Raw genomic sequence first — 5,781 nt, 5'->3', positions numbered from 1 at the left:
GCTTGGTTTGTTTGGGGTTTTCTTCAGTAGTTTTGTAGTGTGTAAGTTTTGGTGTCATCTTCTATTCTCAGCTGTGTAATAAAAAAAGGGAGCTCTTGGATGCTGTGTACACCATCATGGGGTAGAGTGCTGGGGTTTTTTTGCACACACAAATAATGGAAAATCAGGATTCTGATGTGGGTATTTTAAATGACCTGTATTACAGACAGAAAGTGCTCTTTGGCTTCTAATTCCCAAGTGCCTTGGCTTTGTGTCAAGTCTAAAAACAGACTCAGTGGGGGTTGTTCGTGCTCCTTATGCTGTAGGAAGTGCTTGTGTTTGTTTGTCCATCTGACCTAACTTTACCTTTTCAGGCCTGTGACATAGTTGTTAACCAACCCATGATCTGTTTACAGCAATGTCTACTTGCCTTCCCAAAGAAACATTTGAGACAGATTACACACACGAGACAAGTTTTATTCCTAGCTTAAAGGCACAGTCAAACTTCTGGCCACTTCTCCAAAAAACACTGGCTTGCTTTGAAAATTCTCCAAAAAGGGACAATAACACTAATGATACAGAATAATTGAGGAGTTCCTTATGGATCCAAAAGCTATTGTGCATTCCTGTAGAATAGGATACTCATTTTAGGCCCTTTGTACTGTCTTTGAAGTTCAGCTTTCTTGTAATGAAAAGCTGAAGTACAGCTGTTCCTGTACTGAGCAGCATTTTAATTGACTCAAAACTATTCACTGTTTAACTCACTGTAAATGGAGGGGCAGCTAAAATTCTTACAAGGCAATATATAAATAAAATATAAATTTATATAATGAGGCAATATGAATGAAGTAAAAAATCCCTAGAAAACATTAAATAGAGTGAAGAAGTGGAGTCTTCAGCCTTGGATATATTCAAAATCTGACTTGATACAGCCTGAGAAACCTGTTCTGCCTGAGCCTGTTGGGCAGGAGTGGGACTACATAGAGCATCTCCAGGGGCCTCTTCCAGCCTGACTATTCTGTGGTTCCATGAAATTGTTTCCTTAGTCTAATCAATTATTAAAAAGCCAATTAAATTAGACTGGAAATAGACTATGCTAGCAGAGACCTTGTTCTCAAAATAGCCTTTCAAAGCACTGCAAAGCAGCAGGTTCCTGCAATACAACCTAAAGTTTCATTTCAGCAGCAAGAATCCAGTTCTTATGGTAAAGTTCCCTTGAAAGTCTCCTAATTAAATCCTACTTAATGATACTACTACAGGCATGATATTTTTAGCTTCTTATGTTGACAAAATGTAGATTCTTTACCACTGATTAACAGCCTCATGATAGCTGCAGTACAAATGTTGGTCAAGTGCTTTTAATTACTCTTGTGATCTAAAGCAGAGATGTTTGCAAACCCAACTTCAAATGTGGGATGAGAGAAGAGAACATTCCTGGTTGACATGGAATCTGGTCAAAGTTTTTCAAGATGTTCTAAAGCTGGCACACAAATAGCAAGAGCTGAAGTATTCATCAAGCTTGGTATCTTCAGCAGGCTGGGAATTTTTTTTTCCTCCATATGTTGAACATTTTGTTATCTTTCAGAGCAGTCCGTTGTGGGATGCCTCACAAAGAAAAATCTCCACATTATCCAACAAATCAGCTTTTTCTTCAGAGCCAGGAGAGCTTGTTAAAATGAATATTCTAATAGTGCTTCTAGAGACATGCTAAACACCAGCTAGATCTTGTTTGTGTGTGTATGTGACAAACTGGGGATCTGCCACACGTCCTTTTATTAGGTCTTCTGGGTGTAGGACATGACAATGTGCTAACCTTGCTTGTAATTTACTGTATTTCAACTTATATAACCCAAATTTCTTAAATGCCTTTACAAAAATTTACTATTATTGAGTCTCCTGTGGATGGTTTATGAGTCTGGATTTTAAAGTCATTTTCTTTGAGACTCAACTTTCAGCTTCAATCTTTTACTGGATCAATAGGAACTCAACTAAAATGTTTGGGGTTTTTTTTCCTGTTTGGCCAGATCAGCTTTTATATTTTCTAGATTTAGTTAGTGCACATTACAGAATGTCACTGGCACCATATGCATTACGTCACTTTTAAGCTAAGGCAATTTTGGGGAGCAGAGCTGTTATCTCAAACTTTCAGGCACTTTAGATAAGCAGCCTTTAGCCCTGCCCTTCCTGTGACAAGCAGTTGGGCCTCTGTCTTCGTCCTTGTAAGCCAGAAGATCTGCTGTGCAGGATCCTGGGACTTGGATTCTCAGCAAAACAGAGGTTTTTAGGTAAGTGCATGCATTTGTCTAACTGAATATAGAATCTTTTATGTATTTGTTAACTTCCTTAGATAGATTGAATTAATTGGACATTGAGAGGGCACTGACAAATGAGATAACTAAACTTTGAGATGGGGTCTACATCAGAGAGCATTTTAGGAGAGGCTGGTGGTTAGGTATGTTCCAGATGCATCCACTTCTCCATGTGAGTCCATCCAGGCAATGTGCAGATTTCCAGGAATGCTCTGGTAGATTGCAGACACTGTGCAGGTGTCCAGCCCTGCAGGGTCATGTGAGCCCACAGGAAGGTGCCCTAATGCACCTCTCTGCTTGTGTCAGCAGCCTGCTGCCAGACACTGACCTCCAGCTCTAACTGCAAAGTTATTATAGGCTGTAATAACAGATCACAGCTCTAATCTAATCTAATCTCTACACAGAGAAATTTAGCCATTAAGGTATAATAAGTTAAAAACAGGAGTAACCAGAAAGAATTAGTATAGTCCATAGTACTCTTTTACTACATAGTACTATGATAAAACTATCCAGTTATACTACAGTATAACCATAATAGGTATTTATATCATTATGGTAGAAGTTATTTTATTTATTTATTATAAATAAATTGTACTACAATAGTTCTATATGGAGAGGTTAGAGTTCTGATGGGCTATTGGACAGATTTTGTCTTGCTGGGAGACCCCCCTTGTCTGCACCACACAAACATAGCAGAGCACTGCCCCAAAAATAAAGTAATATCTTGGCTTTGGAAAGCCAACTGCTGGCTTGAGAGCAGCCAAGCCTCTGTTTCATCTGCAGAATCTGTGTTAGGATCCCTGCAAGGGAAGGTGAGCAACTGTTTGTTAGAAGAGTGGATCAGAGCTGGTCCTGCTGGATACATCATGGACTGCTCTGTGTCTCTCCCATGTGAATCTCTAACCATGTTTGTCTTAAAAAGAGAGAAAGAAAAATAAAGGAAAAAAATCTTCATTATTAGGCATCTGAAGGATCAACAAAAATTACAGTTAACAAGCTTGTGTCCATTTACTGGGATCAATCCCCCAGAGAAACAGGAGCTGAGCTGAAGCAGCAGATGAGAGCTGTGAGGAGAGCGGCTGCTCTGCCCGCCCGCCTTGGGTGTAATCGGCTTTTCTTGTTAATGTCTGAAATCCCCTGTAAGGCAGGACCACGGAGATCCAGGGGCAAAACTGATCTGAAGTGCTCTGCATCCCCCTTCCCCTGATAACCCAACTGCTCTGGATGCAGCACCCACTGCCTTTGGCTGAGGGGTGTGGGGAAAGGGCCCTGCTGAGCTTAACCATAGAGGGATGCAGGTGGTGAGAAACCTTTTCTTTAATGAGCAGGAAATCAGATTTACAGATATTTCAGGTGATTTTCATACTACTACATATATATGATGATATGCCCAGCCAAGGTCACCAGTCCCATTCTGTGCAGCAGCATGCCATGCCCAGTACCACCAGTCAGAAACACCTGGCTGCACTGGTTTCTGCCACATTCAGTCTGTACCTTCAGTCACTGTGGGGATTTGCCCCTTTTGATAGCAAGCAGCAGAATGTGGAGCACAACAGGTTTGCTAGGTGTGACAGCAGGAGAGCACTGGGAATGGGAATCATAGTGGGAAGGGAGCAATAATGTGGGAAAAAGGGAAGGGAAGGGAAGGGAAGGGAAGGGAAGGGAAGGGAAGGGAAGGTAGAAGTAATGTAGTCCTTAGATTAGTTTGGCCCTGTATTGCAGCTTCCCCATACCTGGTGGCAGTTAAGAAAGCTTTTTTTTTCTCTAAATTCTTAACTGCCCTCTACAATGTTAAAAATGGAACATTTTTAATATGGTCAATTTTTCTTCTTACTGACCATTTTTCTCTATACACTTCAACTTGGCCAATAAAATTGTCAGCCCACTTTACATTCAGAATTTGTTTGAGGCTGAGAAATCTTGAAGGAACTTTTGTTTGCCTCAGAGCAGTTTCTTCTGAAATGTGGAAAAATTAACTCCCTATACACACCATCTTGTTTTAACAAAGCCAGGAGATCTGACCAAATTCCCCTTAAATCATGGAAACTTAAAACAAGCTCTACTGCCTCTCATAGCTGAGGAATAGAAGGAAAACTGAGCTTCAGCCATCATCCTCCATCCAGCCTCTTGGCCTGGTTGTGATGGAAAAACAACTGCTCAGGACAAGTCAGAGCAGCCTGGGAAGCTGGCAGGGCCCTGGGAGAATGACATGCCTTGTCCTGCCAGAGCTGAGAGCTGCCTGCCCTGCCTGGGCTCCAGGGGAACAGGGTGGGAATCACCCCTCAGAGGGCCTGGCCTCACACCACCAAGGAATTTCAAGGAGATTTAAACTAAGAGGTGATTTTGCTCTGAGTATCTTAAGCCTTTAAATATTATCTACTCTTAAAACAGGAAAACAGGTGTGGAGTAAGTACAGAAAGAGGAGTGGCCAGAAAACTGATTCTACAAAACACTCACATATGCAGGGAGGAGGAGACTGGTGCAGGGCTGCACATCTGACCAAACCAGACACTGGCTTCCAAATGTCACTGGGGTCAGCTCAGCTTTGGTTTCAGCATCTTAAAACTGTCATGTAGCTGGAGCAAAGCACTTCTAAAAGAAACAGGAATTGCCCAAAATCAGTGCTACAATATCAGCTAATACCTTAAGTGAATGTGTTTATCTTGCATTTTCTGTTTCTTAAGGATTAGCTGCCTTCTCTCATTTTGTATCCAAACATTTGGATTATTTGATAATTACATATTTATTAACCAGTCTTTCACAACAAGTTGAGTCATTTCTCTCACATACAAGTAAATAACAACTTATGGCCTGGTTAGCCTTTCCCAAGTGACAAATTCTTTATTCTATTCACTGACATTGCACCATCCCTGCCAGCTGGGCCCACAAGAGAACTGTGGACTCAGGGAGACTGAAGGCTTAAAAAAAGTCACTCAGGCACAGGCCCCACATGGAATGTATTTGCATATGTTCTCCGAGTGTTTGAACAATGGGGCTTCTTTCTTCTCTGCCAAGAACCAGTCCCATTCCTGGAAGCGTTCAAGGCCAGGTTGGACAGGGCTTGGAGGAACCTGGTGTAGTGGGAGGTGTCCCTGCTCATTGCAGGGGAGTTGGAACCAGATAGGCTTAAAGGTCAGTTCCAAGGCGAAGCATTCTCTGATTTCTTTTCCGTGTGGCTGTCCGGAGGTTTCTGTGGCCCGATGGTGACATTCGGTCGGGCACCACACGGAGCCGAGGCGCTTCAGTCCCACCGGGCATGCTGTGCCAAAGTCTTAGCGGAGGAGGGCGAATCAAAGAGAAGGAAAACCCCAAAAAGGCCGAGTAGGAAGGAAACAGAGGAAACACTGGGAGGGAAAGTCAGTGAGTCAAGCAGTAGAGTGAAAATCTGAGTTAATTCCTCGCCTCTCCACTGCTCGCTCCAGAGGCTCCCACAGCTCCATTTCGCGGAGGGAGGGGGGCAGGCGAGGCAGGAGGCGGCCGGTCTGCGGCCGTG

This window comes from Geospiza fortis, unplaced genomic scaffold (genome assembly GCF_000277835.1).
Source record: "Geospiza fortis unplaced genomic scaffold, GeoFor_1.0 scaffold237, whole genome shotgun sequence".
In the NCBI taxonomy this organism is placed as follows: Eukaryota; Metazoa; Chordata; class Aves; order Passeriformes; family Thraupidae; genus Geospiza; species Geospiza fortis.
The sequence above is the reverse complement of the archived record's forward strand: the minus strand, read 5'-3'. Positions refer to the sequence as shown.